Source organism: Strigops habroptila, chromosome 5 (genome assembly GCF_004027225.2).
Source record: "Strigops habroptila isolate Jane chromosome 5, bStrHab1.2.pri, whole genome shotgun sequence".
In the NCBI taxonomy this organism is placed as follows: domain Eukaryota; kingdom Metazoa; phylum Chordata; class Aves; order Psittaciformes; family Psittacidae; genus Strigops; species Strigops habroptila.
This window is the reverse complement of record NC_044281.2, coordinates 23,692,881-23,710,263: the sequence shown is the minus strand read 5'-3', so window position 1 is coordinate 23,710,263 and position 17,383 is coordinate 23,692,881. Positions and strand designations below refer to the sequence as shown.

General features: G+C 38.1%; 1 protein-coding gene and 1 long non-coding RNA gene across 2 annotated transcripts in view; one reads left to right on the top strand and one right to left on the bottom strand.

Annotated features, from left to right (window-relative positions):
* Positions 1-2,101: 2,101 nt before the first annotated feature.
* On the bottom strand, positions 2,102-12,052 carry LOC115609117. Its single transcript, XR_003991752.1, has 3 exons — positions 11,065-12,052; positions 5,152-5,203; positions 2,102-2,186 (listed from the first exon to the last, which is right to left on the bottom strand). It is a non-coding gene; the product is annotated as an uncharacterized LOC115609117 (long non-coding RNA).
* Positions 12,053-12,169: 117 nt separating this feature from the next.
* The window catches only part of PSMD14 (proteasome 26S subunit, non-ATPase 14), a 48,487-nt gene continuing 43,273 nt past the window's right edge, over positions 12,170-17,383 (top strand). The window contains exons 1-2 of the mRNA XM_030488869.1: positions 12,170-12,395; positions 17,270-17,357. The gene's annotated coding sequence lies outside the window, so the exon portion shown is untranslated. The remainder of the gene's footprint in view (positions 12,396-17,269; positions 17,358-17,383) is intronic.

The following is a 17,383-nucleotide window of genomic DNA, read 5'->3' as shown; positions in this document are numbered from 1 at the left end:
TGTAAACACAAGCTGGTATTGTGGTGTGACTAGCGGTTTGTGGTTTCTTTGTTTGAATATTTCAAAAATGGCACACTGGCCAGAACTATAGAGGAGAAAAGCAAAGCTGCTCTTTCTACAAAAATTTGATGGTTCCAATATTTACATTTCAGGTAGATAAAAAGGGCTATGTAACTGGAAGCTATTTGTTCAATACCTTATTTTAATCAATACAGTTGATTACACTTCACTGCACAACTTTGTTTTCAGGGATAGATAAAATATTCTTTGCCCTTAATTTCACATGATGAGGAATACCCTGCTTGTTTGGGCACCCATTCTTACAGATTAGGAACATTCGGTTAATCCAAAGGTGAAGTAGGATATATGCTTAAGCATTCACAGGATTAGCTCATTTTACGTGACTACAGCTCATCCTCTTTTCATAAAGAATGTACACGGAGCTAGCCCTTTTCCTTATTCAAGCTCAAACATGGATTCATATGTGGACCAAACATCCCAAGCAGAGCTCTGAAATGGCATATCCATACAGCTACAAGAGCGCAAACTTCAATTGGTGTCATTTCAGAAATAATTGTTTCCTTTTTGCTTCACTGGAAGTAAATGAAACAGAATGACTCTATGAAAAGGCCATGAGTCCAAAACCTTATATATTTTTTCTTTTTCTAAGTGTATCAGCCAGTCTCAATAAAACTTCTTTATAAAAGCATCATTTTGCTACTTTTCTGAACATGGGAGGAAGGGAGAGGACTGAAATTCAACTTATAAAGTACTGGGTTATATCCACTTATATTATCTTTTTTTTTTTTTTTTTTCTGTAGTTTTAATAAGCTTCTCAAAAGTAGATATTTTAAGTAAGGTTTGGGTTTTTTCCAATCCTTTATTTTAATCAGAGTTGTGGACTGGTTCTAACACCTATTACACATACTACACATGCTTATCACTGCAAATTTAAACAACAGCTGAAAGTAAAATCTAAGAAAAGATTGAAAAAAGAAGAGTGGTCTTCTCAAAACAGTGAAGAAAGTCCAGAAATTCTATTAGTATTAGTGCAATAACTCTTTATTCAAGAGTGACAGTTCTGCAACTAATACCAGTGTTCCATATAAGAACAACAGTGTTATAGTAACTTACAGCTCATGAAAAGAGCATCTGGTTTATAAATACTTATAAATTCCATTTGATTGAAACATATCTGTCACATGAAAAGCAGAAAATTCCTTCTAAAAGTATGTAGTATTACCTTCCACACTAAACCATACAATAACAACACTCAATTTTCCTCTTCAAAAACTTTTCATGTGTAGTTCAGGAACATTTAGTCACTTTACACAAACTGCACAACTGCAATGCCATCATAAGGTTGAACATCTTGCTTCTTTTTAATACATTACTCCATATAAGCACCCTCACAAAGACAGCTTGTGAGCATTTCACAAATTATAATAATGGAACCACCTACATGTATATCAGTGCTGACAGATCTGGATCATCTTATTTTCACCTGCAGTAAGTTCAGACTCAGCTGAAAACTAAATTATACAATGAACAGCTTTGTTGTAGGAATATGCATGGCCTTATTTTCCACCAACATTTGCAGAACAAATGCATGCAGTAGCATAGACATTTAATCTAAATGGTAATAAATACTAATGATCTTGTGATCTATTTTTTTTTCCTCTAAATCAAAGATAAAATTCATCACTTCATTTTTTAACAAACTGCACTATAGAGGAATGGTATTGCCTACATTGAGGCATACTTGTTCAATAGCCATTATCTGTAACAGTTTCATGCACAAAGAGGAAAATGCATCCAAAAAAATATTCTTGCTGTTAGCTGGTACTAGTAATAGTATTCCCATTGACTGCCATATCATGAGCTAGATGAAGAATTAACTAAAAGAAAATTTAGCATTTAGCTATTACACAAAATAACATAGAATTCCGATGACCGTTTATAGTCAGGACCTTTACTATACACAGTTCTTAAAGGTAGTGGCAGTTCTTGTCTAAAATAAGAGGACTGCCAACTGAGCTGATAACACCACTCTGGAATTTCTGAGCTTTAAAGACGAATGTTGATCAAATATAGACCAGTAAAACCAAATACTCGCCTTATTCCTTGGGCACTGTAGAATGGTCTATGCCAAGATGCCTTGAGTCATATAGAACATGTTTGTAACTCTTAAAAAGGAAAGACAGCATTATTCACAACATTTCCTTGTGTTTGAAGACCTATCTTAACCATTTTTTCTAAACAAATAACAAATATATACTCCATGCAAACATGAAATAAATTTGTGTGCAATACTACACGATAATACATGTCTTCCCCTCCTACTTGCATCAGTTGATGTAAAATAACACAAACCCATCACTCTTTAGTAAGCTTTATGAAACAGCGTATTTAGCACTCTTAGCTGCTTCAACAAAAAAAGCACCCTGCTTATTCAACTAGCAAAATGACAAAGACCTCGAGAGGCTATAGATCTGTGTGCCCAAATTTAAGCACAGTGGATTCTTCTTCCCTAAAAATACTACTTTGTTCAAAATGTATAAGGGGTAGCTGCTTTCTCTGTCATAAGAAGGACTTGATATTATTTAGGGGATTTTTCTGTTTGCATAGTAAAGCATAATGCTAGAAGCAACAAGGAACAAAACTTACCTGCATTGTAACAGCATGTAAATATTGTAACAACATATGAGTATGAAAACGTTACACTGCTTCATTCATGACATGAATGTAATCCACATCAGTCAAGTATATCTGAAGCCAATTTTAAATTACAAGGGAAGTATCAAAACTAGCTAGAATTCTACTGGTAAGCAGTGAAGAAAAATTAACAAATGTTCAGGAAATGAAGAAGAGCTGAAAGAAATACCATAAAATAAAAGGCCTACACCATGTTAATATTGTAAATAGCTCACCACCTTTTAAGTCTACCAGTTGTTTAAAAACTAACTGCAATATCAAAGATATCCTCAAATAATTAGAAGCATGGTTACTTTTCATACAGCAGGCAACCTATTCCTATGCTTCAAGACAGTAAGGGTGGTTTGCATTTACAAAATTCCTTTGTTACTTCAGTATCTGTGTGCACAACAGTACCAGTCACATAAAGTATAGATCTAGACTGGACTACGTCCGTACTGTCAGCAACATAAAATGTCACACTAGCTTTGATTTGTTTTCTCAATAATTAAAACTAAAAAATATTTCCTTAAAAATTGTGTCCCATGCAGAGGGTCAGAAGACATGGTTTAAAAGACCTGGCCTCTATACCCAACTTTGGTGATTATTTTAACAGATTATTTGGTAGTCTACATGTGATGATCACTACTGGGGATTATTTTTCTCTTTCCTTACTTGAGAAACAAAACCATAAAAGACTGTAAGGAGAAAATCTGAATTAACTGTTTTGGAAAGTTTTTCAGTGGGATGGAGATCCTTAAAGTTACTGCCTAGGTATACCATTAAGAACACATTTTGCCATCTTCCATTACAAAAGAACAGAGCTAGTTTACCTACCACTCACTTAAAGAGTGTTAACTATTCATGCATTACTACTATTACAAAATCCCATCTCTATTACCAAGAACAAAGTCAATCGGTAAAGTAGAGCACAAAATTTGACCTTCAAAAATATTTGTAAAGTTTTCCTGGTTTTTAGAGAGAAAGACGTATTTTGCTGAGTGGTTAATAAATTCAGATAGTGACCATTTGACCTGGTTTTTGAAAGTAATTAGCAGCTTCAGTTACCTGAAAGATGGAGCTAAGATGAGCAGGCAGTTTTAAATCAGCTCATTTCTAATTAAAAATGATGTTATTTACAGTCACTCAATAGAAGTTGTAAGCATCTGTGCTCATAAAGAAATATGCAACAAAGGATTGATGATTTTTTAGAGGCTATCCAGAGTTGCTGAAAACAGCAAGTGAAGGATGTTGAATACAAAAAATGATTGTTAGCTAGATGAGATTATCATTCTTGCTTAAACCGATTCTTTCAGGTTACTTGGAAATATGTCATTTAACTAATTTCTATATCCAAGTTTTGCAGAGACAGGAAACTTCTTCACAATACAGAGCATAAAACTAAGCTGAAAGAAGCAAATAATTATGTTAGCTTGTTAGACAGATGCTAAACAGGGTACTACAGAAAGGACAACACAGTGGGAGTTCTAAGTCTACAAACACTAGTCAAAACCCCCAAGCTCCCAAAATACACAAACATACTACTAGAAGGCCCTGATGCCCTGAGGTAGTTTCTACAGAGTATAATTACTGTGAGGAAATGATTATTGAGACTAACAATTGCATTTATTCCACCCAAAATTCCCTATTGCACAAATGCCATATGAATCATCATACTATATTTTAGATATTTTAAACAGTGTAATTCATGACCTATACTCAAATCTACTTGAAAACGCCAAAGCATTTTTAAAGCACTGGACTTAACTTTGTGAACTGAAGACTATGGAAAAGTTTCTCTGCTATATTAATTAAAATCCATGATCTTCAAAAGGCTCCAAATGACAATTATAGATTGTATATTGTACCACATTTAACAACCCAGCAACTTAGATACCAGCAATACAATAGTTTAAAAAACTTAATGAATATCAATTTTTCATTTTCTAGTTTCAATATTTTTGTTTCATTACAACAAGCTTTTCTATTTACTTTTGCCTCAAACATTTTGCTTATCTGTGTGATATTCTGCTTATTTGGATTTAGATTCATTTTTATCAGTGAAACAAAATGTAGTCATTTAGACAGTGCTGTGACAACACTTTAAAAGCAAGAACAAACAAGCAAGTCCTATTTTTTTCAGCAGAGTAACTAAATCTGAAATACAATCATAAAATAAAGTTTAAAATAAACTCAATTAAGTTTAGTTCAATTTAATTTAATTTAAAATTAACATGAACTCTTCACAGGACAGATTAATGATGCCTTAACTGATACTGAGTGCTGCGCCACCAGTTATCAGGAACTCAAAAGACAAATATGCAAATATTTTAATAAAAAATAGTATGTGCAAGTGTAATATTTACATCTACCTTCTCTGCAAGGGATAAAAATGTCTTATTGTTTGATTATCTTAGCAAAAAATATCTGAAATGGATCATATTTCCCACATCCTACCTTTGCAATGAAAACTCATAGGTTCAGTTGCTGCTTGGACTGAACTCAGGACCTGGAATGAGATGGGGTGGGGAGGGAAAAGTGTTTAGTAGCTCAAGCTAAAAGAATCAGACCTCCCTAAATGAAGAAAAAAATCTGGAAGCATATGATTTTTTAAAAAATCACTGAAATTAAAAATCTGGGCGGTATTAAGAGCTTCTTCAGATCATTTCTGCAATGGAGATTCAAACTGCTACCACATGGCTCCAAATATTTAGGTCTCCAAATACCAACTGTTACAACATATAATTAAAGTCAGTTTATAGCCTTTAATCAACTGACTCAAGATAGCTAGCGAGATGAGATAAATTGCTACTGTATTTATTTATGGTATTCTATGATTTTATGGCACACAGCCAATATAACTAAAATAAGGATCTTGGCTTACCTGTAATAGTTCATTGCCAACTGCAAGTACTCTGCCTATCCAAATTACAATTCTACCAATGTTTGTAAGGAACTTGCCTATGCAGTAGAATAAAATCCTGAAAAATCATATTTCTGACAATTCAGATAGATACTACAAGAATAAAACAAACCTTTTCTACATGCTTCTAATGTTTTTACTCTGATCAATGAAGAGGACAAAACATGATCACAACTGTACAAATTGTGCATAGTCAAGAAAAAATTATGATATATTTATTTTCCTTTTCTGTCTACCAGTGTCTTATGTTACAAAGAGCTGAACCAACTGGTCTGATGTATATGTTCAACCAATAAAATAATTATTTTCTAAACCAACCAAGAAGGAGAAATATCTAAGCTTATCTAAGTAGCTGTTTACAATTTGTATTATCTCAGAAAATTTCCAAACACAATAAGGCTCCATCATGCTTTAATGTTTATAAGCATAGCAGAGAATTCTACTAAGGAGGAGCTGGAAGAAAGAGTCAGAACAGCAAAGGGAAAAAATGCCATGGGATGTATCTTGGCAGACTGCAAGAGCTGAAACTATCTTAAAGGGAAGAGTCAACATCTTCTGATCAATAGCTTGCATAACTCTGAAAAGGAAGACTATGTGGAAGTCACAAATTTCATGTGTAAGTCAGATACATTATTTTGTATTTAGCTCCAGTTTCTACTTGATTCTACTTAACTATAAAGTACAGTTTTTTTCACTTCCTAACAGTGTAAATCACAAGTATGAACAGATTCTTGTTCTGAGGCACTAAGACTGCAAATACCTTAGTCTGCTATATCATTCTGATTATTAATGTAATCTCTACAGACTTAATTCATTTATGGGAAGCACTGTGGAATGAGACTGTGTAGTAATTCTTTACTTTTGTGTCATTAGAGAATTTCTAAAATGCACAAATTGCATCCCTGCTTGTGAGGCAATTTCAAAGGAAAAAGTTCTGGCTGAGTGGAAAATCTGTTTTCATAGAATAGTATCATCACTACCATCCCTTTAATAAGTCATTATAATTACTTTCACTGTTATCACCATCATTATGTCCTCCAGCAGGATAGTCGTGGATAGCTTTTCTTTAGCATATCTTTACAAGTGGAGTTGAAAGCAATCTATTTTCTGCAAAATGGCTGCTTTCATTGTACACAGGACACTGAACCTCTTGTGCAGGACCTTTTCACCATGTTGTGATTGATTTTACATCTATTGAAAACAAGTCTGGTCTCTGCCATTTGTTTACCCTTGTATTCTCTCTTTATGCTTTGGTATGCATTTTTAATTAGATACACTCCAGTTCTTTCACCACTAGCTAACACTTTTATTTGGGAAGCAGTCTTTACTAGCCCTGCAAATATCCGCTGTTCTTTGCAATGTCAAGTCCTTTTCTCACCTTGCTTTGACTTGGTTATCACTTATATCACAAGTAATTCATCCATCTGTTAACTGCTCCAATTCACATTCTTGGCTTTATTTTAAAGATCTTAACAATGGTCAATGGTCTCATCTGGCAGCTGGTTTCTTGTAAAAAATGCGCCTTTCCCAAGTGACATTGTGAGGATCAAAATATTCACTGAATGGGTTTTATCTAGCAGTTTACAGGTCCCTCGGGCTCTCCATAGAACATATTGTATATACCCACTGCCTTGGGCATGCCATGTGTAGCAATGTGGAGGACTTCACCTTCTTCAGTTTTATTTCACTGTTCTCCAGCTTTCTGCCATGTTTTCTTTCCATACTGTGGGTTAATTCTTGCAACAAAAAAAAAAACCAACAATGACACATATCATGCATCTACGTGAAGGTTTAAGTTTGGATCCAGAGTGTGCCTTTAAAGCAAAACTCTTTGTTCTGGTGCACTTTGATTCTTTGTTTTGCCTCGTGAAACTGTCTGGGAGTGCTGGAAATGGATTCTTTCATATTAAAAACTGCAGACCAGGAATATGCTTAACACACTTTCGTGGCAAATGGGCATTGCATTCACTTTATGGATCTCAATCAGAGCCATCCAAAGTAAAAAATGCTGAAATAAATATAACATGGTTGCTCTGTTTAGCCCTACAGATTTGCTCCTACTAGTCTGTACTACATCCTAACACAGCCATAGCCACAGAAGTGATTGAAATTGTCTTTATTTCTTGGCTCTCACTACCTGACATTGGTGAAAAGCAATTTACCAGTTACACAGCACTTTTTCAAAGGAATGTTTCAGTCCAACAACAGAAATATCTTGAGTACTAAAGGAAGTGTGAAATTTATTTTTATTGTGTCACAAGAGGAAAAACTCCCACTGAATAAAGAAAAAAATAAGAATTAGGTAGAACATCGTTCCATCCCACAGTAATCCAGAAAAAAAACCACAGTATGTCCACCTTACATACCACCTTTCTCTTAATTTACAGTCTTCAATTTACAGTCTTCTACACAGTTATTTAAATAATCTGTCTCTCACGGAGTAGCACCTTTGCAATTGCCAGGGACACAAACCCACTTCTCTGTTTCCTCATAAAAATTTTCCATTGACACCCCCAACACAGGCATTTCCAGCAAGACTGATTTTTTCTTGGCCTTATCTTCTCCAGATGGTTTGTAGATAGTTCTCACAACTCAGCCATCACTTTAAATAGACATAAAAAGACAAAAGTCCAGTTTCCTTTAGGACTGTATATGAAACTTGTATTGGCTGGCGAATACTGAAACTTCCAGTATAAACAAGATCTTTTGGCTCCATTTGGGAGGGGCAGTATTATGGCTCACTGTAGGGAATGTTTGCTTTCTTAATACTCTCTTCTTTCTAAATGGGGATGGATTATATCCAAATACATTGTTACCATTCTTCTCACCCAAATTAATCTGGGTTTATACTTGTCATACTTTAATGGGCAGGTCTATGTTCTGTAAGAGATAGTTTTGTTTGCAGGTTTTCAATAATCATATGTTTCATGATTAATGAAGCCTCTTTCAAACCTCTAACAGCCTTCTGCAGCTGATTGTAGAATTGCTGAGAAGACTAAAAAAAGTCATCTCACTCATATACTATCTTTAACTAATCTTGTAAAATTTTATTCATTGTCTGTGACAAGACCTGTTATTAGTCTGTACACAGCAAAAAGTTATCAGGCATTTTACAAGCTGTTGGGGATGTCACAGGGGTCACTGTAAGCACTTGTAACTGATTTGAGTGCTTGCCAAGCATGACAGAGGAAACCATTTTCCCATATATAGGTTTGTCAAGGCAGAGCTCCAGTCCGTTCTCAGGGTAAAAGGCTTCAGTTTAAGAAACTACTGTTCCTCTACTTTTTCAATGTTTGACTACCAAACATAGTTCTAAGAAAACAAACAAAAAAAACCCCAAACCAAAGTAAGTGTACTGCTTCTGATTCTATTATCCCCTCTCAAGAACGATGTCAGCTTTTGCATTCCCCAATGTATATTCATTCCCTATGCTCTCTTCTACACGCTTAAACATAGAAAATGTAACTCTCCACAACTGTAACATTTTGTCCAATCCACAATGCAAATGGAGTGCGTTTTTATCCCAGACTTTCTAAAATTCTATCTTCTGTGGAGTTTTGGTTTTGTTTTGTTTTTTAATATTATAGCAAAGTCCTGGTGACTTCCTCCTGTCCCAGAACTAACAACATTCCGTTTGTTTATATATACGATTTGCAAGGAAACTGTGGCCAGTCCCTCAGTGTATTCCTCATGTTCTACATACAACTCTTCAATTTTGTCACTCAGCTCTGTAAAATTAAACTCATTAATTACAGACCTGCAGGAAAATTGCTGCTTTAACCCAAACACAAACAGACGTGGGGGAAAATCACACACCAGATAAGTCAGGAGTCAGGGAAAAAAGGTGTGATCTCTTTGCAAGTCTGATCCCTACTGATCACTTTATTACAAGCAAGCATAGGTTAGTATGAGGAAAACCAGAAGAATGTAAGGGTCCATTTGAAAGAAGTTTTTATCACTTGCGACAGCCACCAAAGCAATAAGAAAGGGAACAAATCTTGAACATTTTCATTCAGCGCTGCATTACAGCAAAACAATAAATAAAAATATTCTATGGATTAGCACTGGTTAGACCAAAACAATAAGGGATTCAGGAGCATGCAAGAGAGTGCCCTCTAGACTAAATGACAATTTGGAAGTGTTTAACAACATATGGTCTCTTTTCTTTGACATATATGATTAAGAATATATCTTTTTTATATAAAAATATAAAATACCATCTGTCATAAGTACTAACTATGATACTGCCTCTGTATATCCAATTAATTCACTATACTTTCTAATGTAAATATTTCTCCTATTTTCTCCTTTTTTCTTCTTCTGTAACTATATTTATTTATAAAATTTCAATAAATGTATATGTTTAAAAAGTCAATACTATGACTTGAAATGTAATTAAGAATAACAATGAAAGTCTGTTTCACTTTGTATTTCAAAGGAGAAGGGCAACATCCTCACATGGTTTGAAATGACACAGCTTATTTAAGTCAGTGATTACAGGTAAATTACAAAGACCTAACTATGCTGGTTTTCCTTACTGTACACATTAACCCAGGGGAATGCTTTTTGTAAATATTTTTCTTTCTTTCTTTTTATCAGAAGTGCTTAAAGACACATGACTGCAGAGTGAGAATCGAAATATATTATTTCTCATTCAGGTGTCAGAATTCCGGTGAACACAGAGGAATAGAAGGATTGCTCTCAAAACCACGGTACAAATCAGGAAAATATACAATGCATTTCAGTCGACTGAACTAATACTTTACCTCATTAATGTAATTAAAAAAAAAAGAACTTTTGATCACATAATTATTTTGACTTCTGAGAACATTAAAATATGCAAGAGTCTCAAAATACAGTCTCAAGACTGTAGTAGTTAAGTTTTGTCAGGTTAAACCAGGAAAGAACATTATAGGCTGTTTAAAGCAGGGTACAAGTTTTGTTTTGTATGAGACATACACAGATAAACATACACACGCAGACAGACACACGTATGTCTTTACTCTTTTTTCTGAACAGTTTGGCTGTGGGTGCAGCAGTCAACTGCACCAGTAAGTTTCACATTAGTAACAGGAAAAAGAAATGTCTGAACCACAACACAAACTACATTTTAAGCCTTTAGCTTTTAAAGAATCTTTTGGAAAAATTAACTCTTGTGATTTCCTCAGCCTAGTAAAAATCTGAAAAGGGATGGAAGAGAAAATTATAGGAATATTGGTGGGTTTTTTTGTTGTTTTTTTTGGGGTGGGGTTTTTTTTTTCTTCCATAAAAATTGCCCTTCTTAAAAAGCAGAACAGCAGTTATCATGGTAACTCACTTTCTCTTTCTTTTGATTCATTTTACACATCATGGAATAAAAACCTAAGACTTCTGAGTCTGCTAAAGTGTCATGGAACGGGTGACTATATCGGTGTGAGGTTATATCTATATAACTTATAACATATTACCTTTCCACTTGCTTCCATGTAGTTGTCTGTGAGCAGAAAATGCGGACCATCTTCTAATAATACATTCTCAATCCTTAAAGGAGCTTTCAAAAACAAACCATAATGTTCTTCTTGGAAACTTTATTCACAGTCCTAAGAAATTGCTTTTAAAGGTTCTTGAGTAGTCCAATACTTTCTAAAATACTTGCAATACTTCACTAACTAGATATAAATGAAAGTCTAAAAAATGGTATTGTTTCAGCCATAATAAGCTCCTGAGGCACTGAGTCCCACGACCTGTTCACATATTGTCCGAAAAAAGGAATTTCCTCAGTCTTGTATTTTCCTCTTTTAATTTACAAGGTATTTTATACCTGTTTTAATGTAAGTGTAATCGAAATTTCAGTTTGCTTCTCTGCATCATTCATCACCATGCATACTTTTATCTGATTATCTCCTATTTATCTTCTACGTATGGCAAAAATTCTCACTTTTCCATTTCTGCGTATGCTGGTTTTATAGATAGGACCATTCTCTCTACTCTTCTTTAAATCCTCTTTATTTTCTGCAATACTGTTTTTGAGGAGCACATGTGATACTGTTCCTATTACATAATCATTTTTTTACTGATTTGATGCCACATTCCTTGGTTCTTCTGCTATCCTGTCACTTAGTTCTCTATGCACAGGTGCCATTCGGCTGCAATTTGATTCAGAGCTACGGACACTAACGCACAGCACTTCACAGCGAAGCAGTTTCAGGGCTTTGTACCACTTTCCACTCAGTGTCACCTAAGAGGCGGCGTCCCTCTGAAGGCCTCCGCTTCCGAAAACTCGAACCAACTGTGACAGCCACAGATTTGTTAGTGCACAATCCAGCAAACACAGCGCACAACGCGGGCACGACCCGCTGCCTCAGGGGCTTCTCAGGCCTTTTGTCACTGCTGCCGCCAGGCCCGCAGCGGCCTCAGGCCCAGGCCAGCCTGAACTTGCCCTCTAGCCTAGCCGTCCAGTCCCACCGCGGCTAACTGCAGCCTAAGCGACACCGGGACACCGGGCGAGGCCTCCCTCCTCGCTCCGCCCCGCCGAGGAAGGCAGCGGGTTTAATGGCCGCAGCCACTCCCGGGCGCCAGCGCCCACCGCAAGCCGCCGGCGGCACGCACCGTTGCCATGGCTCCCAGTCCCCCTCCCTCCCCTTCACTTCCCGGGCAGCGGGACCGGAAGCCCCCGCCACGTGCCCTTTGAACCGGGAAGTCGTTGCGGAGGCCTGGGCGGACTCGGTTTGAATGAAATCCGGCTGATTCACGGCGGCCCGGACCGAGGCGGTGCAGCCCGGCACGGCTCCGCGCAGAGGTGAGGGCTCGGCGGGAGCGGCGGCCTCGACGCACGCGTTCTTGGGGGCCCGCCGCGGCCTGTGGGGGCTTCGCCGCGGCCTTTGCATGATGGCGGCAGGATTGGGGCCCGCGGGATACGGGCCCGAGCGCCAGGCGGTGGGGGGGAGCGACCCGGGAGCGGCGCCGTGCCCTCCCTGGGAGTGAGGACGGAGCGGGTCTGGTAGCCCTGGAGGGCGGTTTGCTCCCCGGGCGGGAGGCGTGCAGGGCCCCATGGGGTCGGCGGTGCCTGCCCATGTTTGCCCTGGCTGCGCCCGAAGAAAGCTTGGGTGCTTTCGGGCAGCGACTGTGCGGCTGGAAACAGGCGGAGCGAGGCGGCAGGAGGCGGCCGGGCCCTCGGGAGCGCCGCAGGGCAGCGGCCCGCCTGGGCCTCGGCGCCTGAGAGGCCCAGGCGGCTCTGCCTCCCTCCCGGCTGAGAGCAGCCGCCGCGTCTCGCTCGGCAGCGCCTGGGTCGCAGCTGCTGCCCGCTGTCGTGGGCCGTGTCCCCCAGCGCAGGTTTGTTCCCTGGCAGCAGCCGTGGCTGGGGACGTCGCGGACTGAAACTGCTGCTTCTGGAGTGAAGCGTTGCGGCGGTGCCTGGCGGTGTGCGGCTCGAGTGCCGGTGGAGGGGGGAGAGCTCTGGCTGGGACATGAGAAGGAGGAGAAGTCTTTAATCCGCGTCAGAAAAGATGAAGCAGAATTAAGTAGAAATGGAGTGGTAACAGAGCAGTTCATCATATGCAGCACACCTAAGTATCGTTTTCAGAACAAGTTGTGTTGTAGTCGGATACTTGTAAACAGTTGACAGATCTGAATGTATGCTGATGTCATCATTAAAAGTTGTACTTCTTTCCAGTACGCTGTAGAAAACCAGAAACGCAACAAGGATTCAGCTTGGCTTTTAAAAAGTTTTATGCAAATGTATTTGAAAGCTGTGTATAGCTGAAATGGTACTGAGCAAGCTGAAAAGTCTGACAGGTTTGTATTAGTCTTAAAAGCTTTCACCCCTGTGAGTCCAAGGGGTACTGTAACGCGGGCATACACGGAGCACACTTGAAAGCCAAGATTCTGGTGAGAAGAGCACTGTTTGTGAGCTTGTTTTCTGGAAATAAGGAAAAGACTTGTGCTTGTGAAGAAATCTGGAAATTGGCTTGCAGATTAATTGTTTGTGATTCAGTGTAACTTACAGCAACTAGGTTTTGCCCATAGCTTAATGGAAAATTTGTGTTCTATCAGGTGTTCTAATGTGCCACGTCAGGGATATTAATTTGATATCTGTGGTTAAGAAAATGAGAAATTAGAGCATATTTCAAAAGTAATATATATTTTGGTATTATTTAATGTTAGCTTGTAAATTTTCTTGGAAGCGATTCAACCTTGACAAGCATTATGGAGTGTACTCTGACAGTAGCTACAATTATCTCCTAACATCTAGGATGATGGGAAAGGACAGGTAGGTAGGAATAATAGAAGAATAGTGCGATGATGGAGTCTTGAGTGACATGGTTTAGTGTGTGTGGTGTCTCTGCCCATGGCAGGGGGGTTGGAACTAGGTGATCTTAAGGCCCTTTCCAAACCTAATTATTCTATGATTCTATGAGTTGGTGGCAGGGGACGGTTCCACGGTACACATCCTTCTGTAGATTGCAGAGAAGCTTATTGCTTTATATATAGCATAAAATGAAAATTATTTTTGTGAGTTTCTGTGGTGTTGTGATTTGTTTTTTCCCTTAACTGTAAGTTTGGTGTGGATGTACTGAAGTAGCTTTAGAGTAGCCTTCTTGGGTCTGGATTACATTTTCAGCAATAAATGTAGTAGAACTAGGTTTGCTGTGCCTCTGGAAATCAGAAAGCAGAGTCAGAAAAGCTAACCTGCATACCTTCTAGTCAGCTCAGGTCTATTGCAATTCAGGACTGTACGGTCCAGAAACATTGGGTTTACAGAACTGAGCATGTTACGGAAGCAAAATAGTCATGTAGCTCTGGACTTGCACTACTGAGACTGCATTTGTTCATGGCATGGTTAATCTTTAGCTTTAATGAACAGATTACTGCAAATTGATGTTGGGTTTTCTTTCTCTTTTCATACAAAAAGTATAGGAAGATAGACCCACCCCCACCCCCCCCCTTGTCACATGTGAAGTCTCCAGTTGAAGTTTCTTCCATTCAGTATTTCATTCAGCATTTGGTGACTTTACCTGCAGTGAGTTTTTGTTCTTGGTGAAATTATGTTTCTCTGCAAGATGCAGTTTCTCAACTAATTTACCTTCATAGCTGTTTGTTACCCCTGGTGAAGTTGAAACTGTTATAGTTGCAGCAAAAAGCCTTAAACCACTTTTGAAAATGCTGTTAAAGTTGTTAATCCATCTGCTATGTGGAATTTGTCAACAGGAGATCTGGAAGTGCTTATAAAAAGCTTAGTATTTAGACACCAGTGGAGAAACCGAATTACCAAAGATGAAATGATTTGCACTAAGTCATTCAGTGTACAAATTGCAAAGTGTGGAATAATTTGCTGTCACCGAAGTCTAGCCTGATATTCTCTCCCCTAATAAGGTAGTTTAGTAGCCAGTGCTTTGTCTTCCATGTATGTTGAAGCTATTTCTGATTTTATTTTTTCTTTTAAATAACTCAAAAGTTGTCAACCTGGGAGAACCCTCTTTCATTGAGGGATTGCATCATGGAGTGTTAATGCTAGATAAAAATAGTGCACTGTAGTGTGAAATTTGTCTCATGCAAAAAGTTACAGTAATTTAAGACTGTTTCAAGCCAGTTTCAAAATACGTGCTGAAACATGTAAAGTATAAGCCCAGTAGCTATTGATTTATACCTATGCGTATATATACATTTGTGCATAATGCACTTATATAATTTCATCCCTATGTTACCTTAGGAAAAATGTTTTTGTTATTAAAAGTCAGCATTTAAATCAACATTCAAGTGACTTGGAAGTAGCAACCAACAACTAAATGGTGAACCAGAGCTCTCCAAATGGACAACTTTTGCCAATTGTTACGATTATCTAGCAGTAGTATTATGAACACATATTAGACATGATTTAAAAAAAAAAAGTCTGTTTTCAGATCAGTTGTGAGATGCTCTGTGTATGCTTCCACTGCATGATTAATAGCAAAAAACTTCTGCCTTTTGAAGCCAGGACAGTTTAAAAAAAATTGCAATAATAGAGGTTTGGGGTTTTTTTAAATACCATCCTATGTCCAAGGCTTTTTAGCTGAGATGTTTCAAGCTAGGGTCTTTTGGTCGTGTTTTGTCCCACTAAAGTGCAAGTTTATTATGATTATAACTGGCTTTCTGCAACTTTCTGATACAGAACTGTTTGTTTACTTTTCTGTGTTTTTTATATATATCTTTAAGTGTGTGTATGGGGAAAAAGCAGCACGTAAATGTGTAATCAAAACTAGCCTTTTGCACTTTGCAGCAGAGAGGGGAAAAATTCTCACCTATAGGTTACAATGTTGTGTGCCTTCCTCAGGAAACCCCCTAAGCTCACAGAGATCTGTTTCTTTAATATCCTTGTAGGAAGTGGGAAAGGGGGTGCAAGACCCTGGGTGGCCAGCTGGCTAAAACTGAATTGGGTTGTAACTCTGAAGCCCACTTGTGAGCTGGTTGCAGTTCTGTTGCAGCCTGTACTAATGTGACTGCTGCTGTTGTGGTCCTGTCTTGTCTGATCTGGATAATTTCCTTTTGCAAAGCTGGCAGAAATGTAGTAACTTTTTTCTTTCAACTTTTTAGTGGAATTCCATCCCAGCCTGTCAGGACGGAGAAAATCTTTTGTTCTTTCTCCTCTTGTACTTCTTAAGATTCAGAATGATCTTTGTTAAATTCCCTCTGTTCCTAATTAAAAAAAAAAATAAAAAAAAATCATCTAACTCCAAAGACATTCTTTGGGCAGTTTCAGCTTAAAGAATGATTTGACATAAATGTCTTCTGGGGTCTGGATTAGCGTTAGAAGCAATCAGCTCTTCCGAGACCTCTTTTTCTGTTATGCCAAGACAACTGTTTCTGGAATGCAGTGTGAATCCTCTGATAAGTGAACAGGGTTAAAACCAACATTTTTGTTAGCCTATCAGTTTACTGCAAGGCTGCACAAATGGCTGTCCTGGCAGTACTGAGAAAGCAGCATCAAGTTGGTAAGCAGCAGCAGCAGCTTCCCCACTGCTCCTTATGTTAACATTGACATTGAAAAAAATGTCTATCAAATCATGGCCACAGATCATTTTGCAGATCTGTTTTAAAACCCTGCACTACAAATGATTGAGTGGATTGAATTAGTGGGCAGTATTCCTGGGGGGGAGGAGAACATGACTTTTAATTCCTAAACTGCATGTGAAGCACCCTTTCTTAACCTGAATTTGGGCAAACCTAAAGGCCTCTGTGACTTTCCCAGTCAAGCCAACTGGTCTTGCAGAAACAAACAGGAAAACTGTCCATACCTGCAGAATGCTCTTTATCTTTGTGCTTAGGTCATCTTAACTATGGCAAAATTTTCAAAAATAGTAATGAAGGACCATAGTTCCAGTTTCCAACAGCATTTTTAATTATTAGCATTAAATTGCTTAACCAGGTAATTAAAATACTTCAGTCTTGCATGGAATTTTGAGAAACTTGGGAACTTCTTTCAATGTTACAGATACTTGGGCAAGACATGGCATGTACAGCTTCCAGGAATTATGTAGTACAAGGAGGGGGGTGGAAAAAGAGCATTCTTTGGGTTATTCTTCAGTGGTGGTTTGTCCTTTTGTAGGTCATCAGTGTAACATTTCATTTTACATGTACTACCGTTTCTAAATTTTACTGGATTTCTGCCCTTTCCCTCCTTTCTATTTTCTGCTACAGGAAAGAGACTTACTGGCATCATCTTTATAGTCAAAAAGTGGGAGCTGCTGCGGAGTTTTGTCTACTATCACCTCTTGCTGAGCACCAGGTTAGAAATGCATATTTGCTTTATTT